At 39.7% G+C, this 13,249-nt stretch overlaps 1 protein-coding gene across 3 annotated transcripts in view; it reads left to right on the forward strand.

The window, feature by feature from the left end:
• The window catches only part of rftn1b (raftlin, lipid raft linker 1b), a 160,995-nt gene that overhangs the window by 13,370 nt on the left and 134,376 nt on the right, over positions 1-13,249 (forward strand). The window lies entirely within an intron of this gene.

Genomic DNA, 13,249 nt, shown 5'->3' on the forward strand with positions numbered 1-13,249 from the left:
TCAAGAAAATTGCAGCAGTATTGATTGGTTAATGTCCAACACGGACATGTCAATAGGGTGTCTGAAAATCTCAGAACTTAGCTCCGGCTGGCTTTAATAAAAAATGACCTGCCTGGAGCAAGTTCACAGAAAGCAATGAGTCACTCACGGGAAATCTCTTCAAACCCCTCCGTGTTTAAGGAAAAAATAGAAAAGGGGGCAACCAGCAAGTTTTCTCTGTTTAACAGGATATTCTTCTCTCGTTTTTCTTGAAATGACAAGCTTTCTTTCACCATGTTTCTTTGGCTACAGCGCAAAAACAACCAAGACAGGTTTTTGTGCAGGTTGACTTGAAATAATGTTTTGCTTTTCACTTGTGAGAAATGTACAAATCCCACTGTGGATAGATTATGCATGACAAATCAAACTCATGACTGTCAAAGACATGTGGGAGGAGAGGAGGGAAACAGGTGGAAAGAGGAGACTAGGAAACAGGGAATCAGTCCAGGTGATGAGGTGGGCTGAGAGCTTATAGCAGCCGGAACAAGAGAAGAAAGAGAGAATCTGACAATAAAAAAAGCGAGAGGTTGGGACAGATTGGTGCCTATTCTTCTCCTGGGAAGGGAATAGTCATAGAGGGCTTGGTTCCCATGGCAATAGCTCCCTCGATGAATGTGTTTGTGGGGATATGTGTGTGTGTGTGGATGGACTGTAACCGGGCCTTGAGACCATAAGGAGAGGTTGACCAAGGCTGTAGTAAACCACATAGATGCTATGGGCCTTGAAACGGCTGAAATTCTTGGCTAGACCGCGTTGCTTATTTGACGATTTTCTCTGCCTAAACCCGTTACTCTTTATCTTCCATTTTTACTTTGTGCCGCGCACTTGCCATTATGTATCGTCCTTGGGCATTCAAAGGAAATATAAATTCAATGAGTTGGAAGAAGTAAAATGTCTCTTTTAGTAACCATGGCCATCTTTTTGAGAGTAAGTAAAGGTTTGATTCGGAAACATTTCCAATTTGAAGCTTTTTTTGTAAGATTCAGTGTTCTTTGAATGTTACTCATCACTTTAATCAGTTTAATATTTGAAACCAGTTTGTTCTATCTTCTGCAGCATCTCCTTAGTTCAGTACTGACGATTTCCATCACTGTTTTTTACCAGTTACTAATTAGAAATGCAGCTGCAAATAAATGTAATGCACCTTCATGATGGTAACTTGTGATTACCTACATCAGTAGTAGTCACCAGTGCTCCCTAAAACTGTTTTTAATAATGTACAATAGTATAACTCACCTTCTCTGTCAAGCTGTGCAGTGTTACCCAGAATAATTTAGAATTTATGGGAAAATAACCCAGAAGTTTCTGGAGATATAGCAGAACTTTCCTCTGAATGCAATATATATTGTAGATTGCAGGTCCGCTATAGGGTGCCAGTTTAATGTTATCTGAACTCATTCAAATGTAACTACAGCATTCATTCATTTCATAACTGAAATGTAGCTACATAATGCAGTAAAAAAAGGAATTTCACTCAGATGCTAGCCAAGATGTTGGTGCTTTAAGAGAACTACAGTAAAAGAATTATTGACCAAAGAATGAACATAATCAGTACTAAAACATACTCATTTATCTCAAAGTCAGATACCCAGTATCATGGTGAACATAAATATCAACGATCAGCAAAAATATCAACTCGTGCATTATGATCCAACTTTTCACTGTTCATTTTTATGCTTGCTATGATCCAGCTCTGCTTCTACTAACATAGGCTGAAAGACACTGAGATGCTAGCTTGCGAGCCAGATTGTGTTTTTCTCTGCTTGTTTTCATGCATGATTCCCAAAACACTTTTAAAGGTGGATGATGTTAAGACCTTTCATAATATACCAATAATGACATTGTGACTTTGCAAACAGTGAAAGAGCAAGTATCAACTTTTGTGGTCATACTAAAATCCCAAAAACTGCAGTTCCTCGATCAGCCACTTGAGGCTTGCTCCAAAAGCGAGTCAATCCCTATAGACCACCATTTAAAATGCCCAACTTTACAGCATGAAAAGCACGTTTACAGCCTGTTACAGAAACGCGTCTTTGGTTTCCATGTGAATTTTCTCCTCTGCCTCATAATTGGTTAATATTTTTATGTTTTTATGTCACCCATTTGGATTTTGCAACGGCTTTTAAGTAGGAGGGGCCATGATTGTGGTGACTGAGATGTGTGCTGAGACTGTGTGTGTTGGCTGTGGCTCAGTGCTGTCTGCTAGGCCTCATCATCCACCAATTCAAATCGCTAAACCTGACCTCTCAACCGTTTTTGTGTCTTCTGGTTCATATTTAAGTAAAAATAATTGGTTACATTTTATGCCTTACTGTGTGGTGCCGCCCATCCAAAGTGCTTCAGTGTCAGTGAGTGTCGAAATGTATACGTGTAGTCAGTGTTGGGGAGTAACGGAATACATGTACCGCCGTTACAAAATACAAAATATGAGTAACTGTATTCCGTTACAGTTACCGTTTAAAAAGGTGGTATTTAGAATACAGTTACTTTGTTGAAATAAATGGATTACACGGCGGTACTTCCCTGTTTCATATTGTGGCGGGTCAGGACTGTTTGGGTTTTGTTTGACAGCTACGTTCTGTTGTTCCAGGCGGCAGCGTTACGGTTGCCATGGTTACAGGGTGACGCTCTCTCTCTCTGCGTGTTTCCTGGGTGAGAGAGCGCCTGTTGTTGTTGTGCTAAGCTAATAGGCAGAATGCTACAGGTATAGCTCTAAAGAATGTAGCATCATAGGCAGTGTAGTCCGTGCTGCAGGGAGAATGGACTGCCATACACGTTATGTGTCTGTGAGCGAGGGAGGAAGAAAGAAAAAGGAAAAGTACGAGCTGTCATCGAGCAAAAACGGGAGCTGGAAGCATGTAAATATAATAATAACCACTGCAGCCAAGAAGAGAGCCTGACGAGCCCAGTTGTAAGTAAGCTATTAAGACTCGACTGTACACCGTGTTCGTGTTTTCCTCCAAAAACAATAAGTTCCGTTGGAGCAGCCTTTCAACGCCTCTCTCTGTCTCTGGCAAGCAAAGTTGACCCAGACAACAAAGTAAAGCTAGTTTTCAGCTACGAGCCCGACACAGAACCCACCGTATTAGCCAGAGGTCCCTTTACTACGGTTCGGAGCCGCAGACCTTCAGTAACAGTAATAAATCACAGCAATAGTACATTCATGTAGTTGTAAACAGCATGATAATATATTAAGTAATCCAAAGTATTCAGAATACGTTACTCTCATTGAGTAACGTAACGGAATACGTTACAGAATACATTTTGGGGCATGTATTCTGTATTCTGTAATGGAATACATTTTAAAAGTAACCTTCCCAACACTGCATGTAGTTCATTGATCTAGTTGCTAGCTTTAGCGCTGCTCTCTCTGGTCAATATAATAAAAACAAGCCAGCATGGCAGAAATGAAACGAGGCTTTAGTATGTGGAGTCAACAAGGAATCTGTGCCACTATGGTGGCTATGTGCGGCTTTTATATACATACTATGGAAAAGGAAACACAGCTTAAAATAAGTGATGCATGCAAGTCCACCTTGTATAGTGCTCTATATACATCTAAGGAAGTATTTTGAAAGCTGAACATTTCAGCAGAGCTGAGTTTTAGCTTTCAGCCTGTCTGTCTGTCTCTTGCTGTGCTTTACGTGGGCTCTGGAACATGATAAAAAGACAAAAACGGGAAGCAAAATTTACTGTTACTGTACACTTTCACTGAACACACAATCTGGTTTCTAAGGCACAGAATGAACACAAATTTACCATAACCACGATACTACAGGGGATGTAAACGCTTTAAACCTGATTCTCTGAATAACCTGGTTACTTAGTGCATGTAAACGCACTTAGTGTAGGTCGTTCTCTTGAAAGGACCGTGTCATTACAAAAGGTCACAGCATTAACATCCTGCCTGAGTGTCCATTGTCTTTTTTCTTTCTTCTTTTCCATCCTCTCTGTTTTCCCACAGTTGACGATTCAGCGTGGCAAGGGCAAAAGAGGGAAGAAAGAGACGAGTAGGGGATTTCCAACTCCAGTGTGCAAACCTTCTCAGGCATTTAGCTCATGCTGTCACCCGAAGCAGCAGAAATGAGACAGAAACTCAGAGGGGTAGTGAAGGACGTTTTTGAGGCTGAGTTATTGGAAAAATCAGTTGCTAATCTGGTGATCTCTCCATGAACAAGGCTTTTTGTAAGATTCTGTTCCCAAAAAAACACTCGTGAAAGTCGTGTTAAATTTAGGCAACTGGTGCTTTCCCAACTAAGTTGTTTAGTTCAATCAATATTACCAGTTTTGACTAGTTCATTTAGACCGATGCCAGCCAGTCACTAGTGGAGACTAGGGTCAGAGAGGGTCAGGAAGGGTTTTGGCCTAGCAGGTAAACTCGTGAGTCACATAAGACTGTTGTATAAAAGTAATGCAGAGAAACTGCAGGATTGTGAGATTTTTCAGCAATAGCATGATGGTAAATGTGAAACTGCTGATGGTGAGCTGTTACAAAATCATTATTCAAATATGTAGTCTAGCCCGGAAGTATGGTTAATGCGGTAACCATGGTAACGCGTACACGTGGCAGCATATGGTAAAGGGGTTTTCCCAAATATACCAAAGACTGGCAGTGACTTAAGTCAGTGTGCTGAGAGTGTATGTCATCAGTTTTTTAACAGATCACCAACTAAAGGTGAGAGAAGTTTAACCATCCGGCAAATTCAAATTCAAATTTTATTTGTCACATACACAGTCATACACAGTACGATATGCAGTGAAATGCTTAGACAACTGCTCGTGACCTAAAGAAAAAAAAAGAAAAGGCTATGAATAAGATAGGAAATAAATATGAAAATTAAAAAGGGTAAATTTAACTTGGAAGGAATAAAATAAAATAAAATATAAAAATTAAAGTTAAAAATGAAATAACTGTACAACACAAATTAGAATGAAGGGTAAATTTAACTGGGAAAGAATAAGATAAAATATATAAATTAAAGTTGAAAATAAAATAACTGTACAACAAAATACACAATACACAGTATAGAAATATATAAGAATGTATGAAGAATTATAAATATATATATACACAATAACAGCAGCTGTACAAGTATTAACTGGAAATGAAGAATATAATGTCCAGTGTTGTGCAAGCCACATTTGTAAGTGTCTAAGAGCAGTTATTATTCTATGGTATTCACTATTTATACATGATGATATAATTATAAATGGGTTCCAGGTGCAGTCTCAGCTAAAAAGTGGACGAAATTAATCGTCACTTCAAACGTACAACTTTGTTTTTTTATAAAGAGAGAAAAAAAGGTCAACCACTTGTGCAAAACCGCGCTGAAATTATGACAACAGCAGTTGTTGGTAGTTGAGCAAAAGTCTCTTTGTTTAGCTTAAAGATGTCACACCCACTGAGCTGTACTCACCTAACAGAGTCACCGCCATTTAAGTGTTTAAGAGTATATCCATCACAATATGTTTTTAAAGCCGCAAGCAACCATATTTTAATGAAAGTGTGCAGTGCAAAGTTAAGATAATGTTAGCAAGAACTACAAGTTACTAGTTTTTAGGCTCAACAACTTGGATATAGGGATTGTCTGAGGATAAGAGACAGAGACACATCATATAGCTTATTCATTTCCAGCCTGAAGACAAAGTTGACAGTTGAGCATGTTCAGGTAAAGCGGTAAATATTTAATTGGATCAGAGTTGCTGGTGTTAGCATAGTGTATGGCAGAAAGACACAGAAACAGGCTAACAAAGTATTGATTTCTCTTGTAAAGTTGGGCATTTTGTCACAGGAGATTGGAACCAGCCTTAAGCGGCCATTCAAGGGGCTGCACTTCCACATTGGTTTGTTCCAACACTGTTTTTTGGACTTTTTGGACAACAAGCAAATGCATTTTTCTCAAGATAAGTCATTACGAGGGGTTGATTGTCAAGAAAACATAGACATGAGTCACTCAATGCATTTCGGCCAACAACCAGTGCTGTTTTTCCTCATGTGAGGCCGGTCTTGTCCGCTCATTTTCATGGCGGTCTCTCTAACCACTCAGCCTTGTAGAGCTCTTGACAGCACTCCTCACAATACCCGTGGATGATACTGGATCAGCAGTACCCATCACCATACACAGTCAAGCGCCCCTTTACTTGTCAGATTGTAAAAGATCAAAAGTCAGAAGAAGCCAAAGAGGGTGAGGGAGACAAAGCGAGAGAGCGAGTGAGAAAAGAAGAGAGTAGGCTTAAAAGGGAGACTACACAGGGAAGAACACACGAACACAGTGTCCTAATTAATGTCTTCTTGCATTAATCCACTCTGAAGCTTCCCATGCTTCTGGGTTTGATCTCAGCAATGTTACTATCAAAGCCTTGTAACACGGTCCTGTAATGTGGGGAAGGTCTCAGTCAGACAGCATTAAGTAACTCATTTGGTATTGTGAAGCCTGTAAGCTGAAGACGGGGTTTTGTGCGATCATCGTCCACACTGATGTGCAATTTCCTAATTATGAAACTGGAATGTGAAGCTTCTCAATCCAATATTTTCATTAACAGAAGATTAATAACACATTCTGAAGGCTGTTGGATGTATTGACAAATGTACAAAGACTTATTGTCATTTCAGGAGGCTTTCTGGGCACCTTTTAGACTATTTCATTGTTTTGGTTTTACAGATAGGAGATTTTCAGTTGTTCCATAATGTTCTGAGTACCAAATCCAAGACACATACAAGGATAACAATTAGAATTTGTTAGAAAGTGAGGCTGTTTTCATAAGTAAAAGATTTTGATCTCCACTCTGCAGCGAGAGTACGCCAATAAAGACTTACCCAGTCTACGGGCTACTCCTTAATGAATGCTTCTTAAATGCAGTTTATAGTTTAAAATCCTTCTGTTGAAGTTCTGAATGATCAGGTCCCATCATATCTCAAAAACCTCGTATTATACTTAAATGCTCTCGGATGGCAACTTTCTTGTGCCTTCAGCTGTGAGGCGCCTCTTCTTTGGGCTCAACTATCAGTTTGGGAGACAAACATCCTCTCTACATTAGGCCACCATAATCCATTCCTGAATTTCGCTACCACAGACTGAGGCTGCTTTTCTGCTCTCTCTTCTAATGTGTTTAACTTTTGTCTGTGTTGTATTCTTGCTTTGTGTTTGGCCTGTTTGTTGGTGTTTCTGCCTTCTCTATGTTTCTTATTCCATGCTCTTTCAGCCAACCAAGTGCTTTCTTCCCAGTGCTTTGTCATTTAGGCTACGTTCACACTGCAGGTCTTAATGCTCAATTCCGATTTTTTGATCAAATCCGATTTTTTTGTCTGCTCGTTCACACTACAAATAAAATGCGACAGCAAACGCGCTCTAGTGTGAACGCTCAAAGCGGCCCGCATGCGCAAAAGAAGACGTCACACACAACGCGCTCTGTTTAGACCCAGAGCAACAGTATTTTTTGACTGATGGCCGTTAATATAAAGACTTCAGACTTCACGTTTCCCAATTTTTGCTTTAAGTTATTTTGTTATTTACATAATAATGTAAATAACAAAATAATGATCCTTATTGCTGTTTTAGAGGAGCGGTGCTTCAAAGGATAGTTGCAGATTTCTGTCAGAATCTGCAGATTATACAGTACAAATAAAATGTTCACGTTGTCTTCCCAATAGTTTCACTGGATGGCCAGGAAGCGTTCGCGATGTCTTATCAGGCGCTTCTCAAGCGCTGATAATTGGCATCTGTCTTGTGTCAGTGACGTAAAAGACGGATTTAATGCGACATGACCGTTCAAACAGCAGTCGCTTTCTGAAACATCGGATATGTATCGGATTCAGCACCACATACGAAAGTGACCCAGATCGGATTTGAAAATATCGGATTTGTGCCGTTCACACTGTCAGACCATGATCGGATATGGGTCGCATAGGGTCAAAAAAATCGGATTTGATGCGCTTTCGCCTGCAGTGTGAACGTAGCCTTACTGTAGGTTCTCCTTCTAATACTGTGGGGTCCTTACCCTACAACAGTAAGCAAGTAGAATTGACTTTTGAGAGAGACCAAAACAAAGCTAAAAGAACAGTGAAGTTCATGGCTGTAGACTTTCATTTGGTGGCCAGATGTTTAGCTTTTCAGAATCCTTACTGTTTCAAAGTAAATAATAATACTTTAATAATAATAATAATAATAATAATAACAATGTGCAATATTTGAATGCTAAATTTACAGTCATAAAAAATGATAATATGTGCCAGGTGATAATATATCTCTGGAGATTTCAAGCCCTTAAGTGTCTGAAAATCAATTTGTTTAGGTCTAATAATGTGCCAAATCCTAAGAGACAACAGGCGATGAACTCAAGGGATCAATGTGAGCACAGAAAGAAAGGCAGACCTTTGGACTGAATCATTGTTGTTGATTGACAGATGAGGAAAAAAAACCCCAGCAGGACAAGGGAAACGTCTCTCCTTATGTTGTCTTTTCGCATTCAGCACAATACAAAGTGCTATGGGATGTTTTTGTTGTAAGGGCCAAAACTAAGTGCATCACAGCCACAACAAAGCATCTGAATGTCAATCTTGGCTTATGAGAGGGGAATCTTATCGAATAAAACCTCTTATCAAATAAAACCTCAAAATGCCATTAGCAAGAGAAAAAAGATGGAGCAAAATGGCAAAAGGATCGTTGCTAATTCAGCAAAAGGGAAATCAATGGCCCTCTTCCTGTCTTTTTTTTCCTTTCCCATAACTACCCAGTATCTGTCAGCCCTGTAAAGCATACCTAACTCTCTGTTTCAGAGGGGGGGGGCAATTTCAGTGCTACAACTGGCCAGAGCTTCAACCTCAGATGAGAGTTTCCTGGCAAGAAAGTGCCTCAAAAATTATAAACAAGTCACATTTCCTCCATCGGTTCAACTCTAAAAATACTCCCATTTGGCTTCACCTCACATTGCCTCCTCTCTGGGCTCAAGGAGCTATGCAAATACGAGTTCCTCCAGTTTTTACTTTGTTTTCCTCTAACACCCCTCCCACAACCCCCCACAACCCATCCCCTTTCCTCCACATCCCATTGTTCTGACTACTTCTTCTCCATCTCGTGTAGACTACATGACAGAGCCTCGCCTTCCCTCTTGTTGTTCCTTCTCTCTCCAGGGTAGAAGGAGAAATGATAAAAGCTATTTACAAGTAACTGTAGGCAACAGTAGGAATCCAACACTCGGGAAAAAGATCTTTTCTTTTTTTTTAAACTTTGTTTTCTTTGATGGCAGAGTCATTTGTGATGCTGCGCGATGAACTGTAGCACTGTGTAGTGCAGTCCTGAGTGACAATTTAAGGGGAGACTGAAGGGCTTTTAGAGACTTTGACTGTGCCATCTTCTGCAGATTGTGCTTGGCTTTTGTGTTCTTGAAACGGAAGCAAGACACTAGTCCTGCTTGGCACGTGCTGAGTGGGAAACATATAATGCCTCAGTACATAAGAAACAAGCTGCAACTATTTAGAAGGCTTCTGAAGCTTTCACTGTACAAAACAAGAGGACAACCCCCCCCTCAAACATGGATACTGTTTTCTGGGCTAAAGCTGATTGACCAGTTTCTAAAGATTTCACCTTTATGTCTAAATCTGGTTAAAAGTAAAATGTAATATTTTCAGGATATTAAAAGAGTATTCAGTATAATTTCAACCATTCATTCACCCTCTGTGCATTCCTCTTGATTACAGGTGTAAAAATGTCTACATTAGTAACATTATCACAGCAGTTTGTATAAGTAAAAACTAGGGATGCACCGATACCGATACTGGTATCGGGTATTGGGGCCGATACTGTAAAATGTGTGTGTACTCATACTCGTAAAAGTTAACCGATACCATGAACCGATACCAACTTATTTCATTAATCAGAGGGTGGCTTGTCATTTCTGTTGTAGTTTTTTAGATTGGCCACTAGGGGGACATCCCGCGCTAAACAGGCACAGGGTTAGGCGAGTGAGACTGGCGGCTCCAGATAAAAAAGAGAAACTGGAGGCTGCTGTAGCTAGGCTAAGCAAAATGTCAGCAGTGTGGACCGGAACAGCCAACTTTAACTCAGGTTTTGGAAAAGCGATGAAAAATGTCAAGAGAAAATCCACGGGCAGTTTAAATAACAGAGGCTCTGACTCATTTTATCGCTCTGGATGACCAGCCAATGCCGGCCGTGGAAAACATAGGATTGCACCGTCTTCTCAGCATACTCGAGCCGCGATATGAAATTCCCAACCGCCCAGACAGTGCCAATAGTTCAGTGATATTTTGTAAAATTACAATGTGGAGACTCTGCAATAATTTAACAGAAGTGCTTATTTTTCACTTGAAATTTTTGTGGTCATTTTTATTAAGATTTTATTTTTTATCGGCAGGGAATATAATAAAACCTGTCTTCCAATTAATTGTATTTGTGTGTGTGGTAGAAGTATCGGTTTTTGTACTCTGTATCGGCAAGTACTCAGATCCAAGTATCGGTATCGTATCGGTTTGAAAAAATTGGTATCGTTGCATCCCAAGTAAAAACCTGTTCATGCTATTTATCTACTTTCATACACATTTTGTACTCATTATGTGTTGCATGGGGATCTTTTCTCAACCTTTTGTTCTTGCATGTTAGGTTAGCTGGTTAGCACCATTTCTTTAGAGCTGGACAGTTTAAATCTGCTGGACATCTGACATGCTTGCAAAGGTATCGAGGAAAAAAAAGTGTCCTTTCACTTTTCAAGCAAACGTAGGCGTTCAGGGATCCAGTGAAGTTATCCTTACGTCTTTGCAGTGCGTTTTTGCTGGGTTGGTAGCTGCGTGCTTGTGTTCTGGTGTTAGCTATAAATCCATCAGCTTGTGGTCCATTTCTGAACGCTATTACAAGGAGAAATATGACTGTTATACACGTTGAGATTTATAAAGCCCAACAAAGACGTCCATGTCGGTGCCACTGGAAACACTGGCACGACAGCCGTGATGAATCTCACTCTTTCTCTCTCCCTGTTTCCATCTTGTATGCTGATCATCCTTTTTCTATTCAGCCGACTTTAATTGCACGCTCTCTTTTTTCCTCCGGACTCTACTTGCCATGCATTACCCGCTGCCCCCCCACCACCCAAACCCCTTTTATGCGAACAATCTCCAACCTGGCCACCCCTGTTTCCTCTTTCTGCCTTGATTGATTCTCACCTTTTCATTCTTGCCGTTCACCTCATTAACAGAGCCCCGTCTGCAGCTGGTTCCTTTTTTTGCCTCCCACTCCTTCCTACGTCGGAACCCCCTGTGCCCCTCCTCACTTCCTGTCCTGTCGTCTCTGAAGCAACGGTCAACTCCGATTCTGCCAAACCCCTTCAACGTGCTGTAATTAGTACAGAGAATAATGGAGTAATAGAGAGGGATCTTCATTAGGCAAGGTGGAATAAGAGGGCGCCACTGCCATCCATCTATCCATCTGTCCATCCATCCGTTCTTGAGTTTAATCAGTGGAACACAATGAAATGTCACCTATTCCCAGATGAAGCCACTGGAGAGAGGCAGTGGTGCTGGCACAAAGCATTTGGGACACGGTGGCATCTGTAGTACTGGCCCTTTAAGGCCTCTCACTCCCTGGTTGTTGCTAATTTGGCCTCCCTAGGAATCAGGTTATAAGAATATTTATTTATTCATGTTAATGTACAGAGGTTTACCAAACATGCTGCCCTTTATTAGTTTTCCTTCTGAAGAATCTTTGCTTTCCTACGCTTGTGTATACATGTCAATGTGCATGTCTGGTCCTTGCTTAGGGATGCTCACTGATATCAATAAGTGTGTTATTTAAACACTTTGTACACTATCAGGTACTACAATGGAGGTTTTCCATTTTCTGTTTCTAACAGTTGTGTAAAATGTTAATATAAACTGAATGCAGTGATTTGCAAATCTCATAAAACTGTTTGTTATTCACAAAAAAAAAAATTTAATGTTGAAACTGAGACATTTGACTATTTCATGAAATAGTAAAGCTATATCATATAGAAATGCAATGCACTAGAGATAAATAATTATCACCTAACATTAGAATAAAGAATCAGTGATGCACAAGAACTACACATTCTTCACACTGACATGGTTAGAAAATCTATTTGTCATTTAAACAGCTTTATTTTAAACCTTGGCTCGTTGAGGACCTGTGAGACTGTACCTGACCACTTGCTTAGGTTTGCCAAAAATCCACAACGTAATCCACAATATTTACCAATGAGATACACAAACGTCTGCGCAGCAATCACTGCTATTGATCCGTGCACTGTAACAGATCCATTAAAGTCATAAAAATCTAAACGAATGCTCCTTTCACATGCATAGCTGAAATTATAAGAACAGCTAATATTATAAAATGCGTTTGCTGCATTATATCAAAGCATAATAAGAAATGCCTCACAAGCTTTCTAGGAGAAAATACACAACTCTGTGCCGCGCGTGCACCGTCTTGTCCTTACAGAAACAGAATAGGGAATTCCCATGTGGCAGACATTCGCTAGAGATAAATAATTAGAAACTTCTAATAAAGAATGAGTGAAAGTGGAAAATGTGATCACATATGCACTGATATGGTTAGGAGATTTGTTTGTTTGTTAGACAGCTTTATTCACTTCTGTAGGTCTGCACCCGGGGTTTTGTCCTCTGTACTGTGAAGATGGTAGTACTCAGTGAAATCTTAACTTTTTGGTAATTTCCCAGATGTAGACGTCTTAAAATTCTTTTGGGTGACCACCACAGTGAATCATCTGCATTTGTTTGGCATTGGCCATTCAAACATGTGTGATCATTTAAACACATGAAACAAAAACAATCATAAAATGAGCGGTAAATCAAATTTGTACTACAAATTTATCGAATGTAGCAAAAAAGGTCAATAACTGGACTACCATACGACACTTAACCCCGACCTTCCTGTTTCATTCAGTAAAAAAAGACCAAATTACACATCCTTTATTTTTATCTGCTGACATTTTTTAAATCTGGAGGAATTTTAAAACGTTTTTAATAAACTAAACTTTTTAATTTCATTGGATCAAAACAGTTACCTCGTCTGCAAATTAATCAATGGAAACAACCTTATTTTAATAGGGTGGTCAACAAGGAATTAAAACTCTCAATTGAAACTCACAGCAGATATGAACACAACAAAATTATACCCATTTTGATTATAGTAGCAAGAGCCAACATTGTACTTTTTCCTTTTGC

The sequence above is a fragment of the Neolamprologus multifasciatus genome, chromosome 11 (assembly GCF_963576455.1).
Source record: "Neolamprologus multifasciatus chromosome 11, fNeoMul1.2, whole genome shotgun sequence".
NCBI lineage: Eukaryota > Metazoa > Chordata > Actinopteri > Cichliformes > Cichlidae > Neolamprologus > Neolamprologus multifasciatus.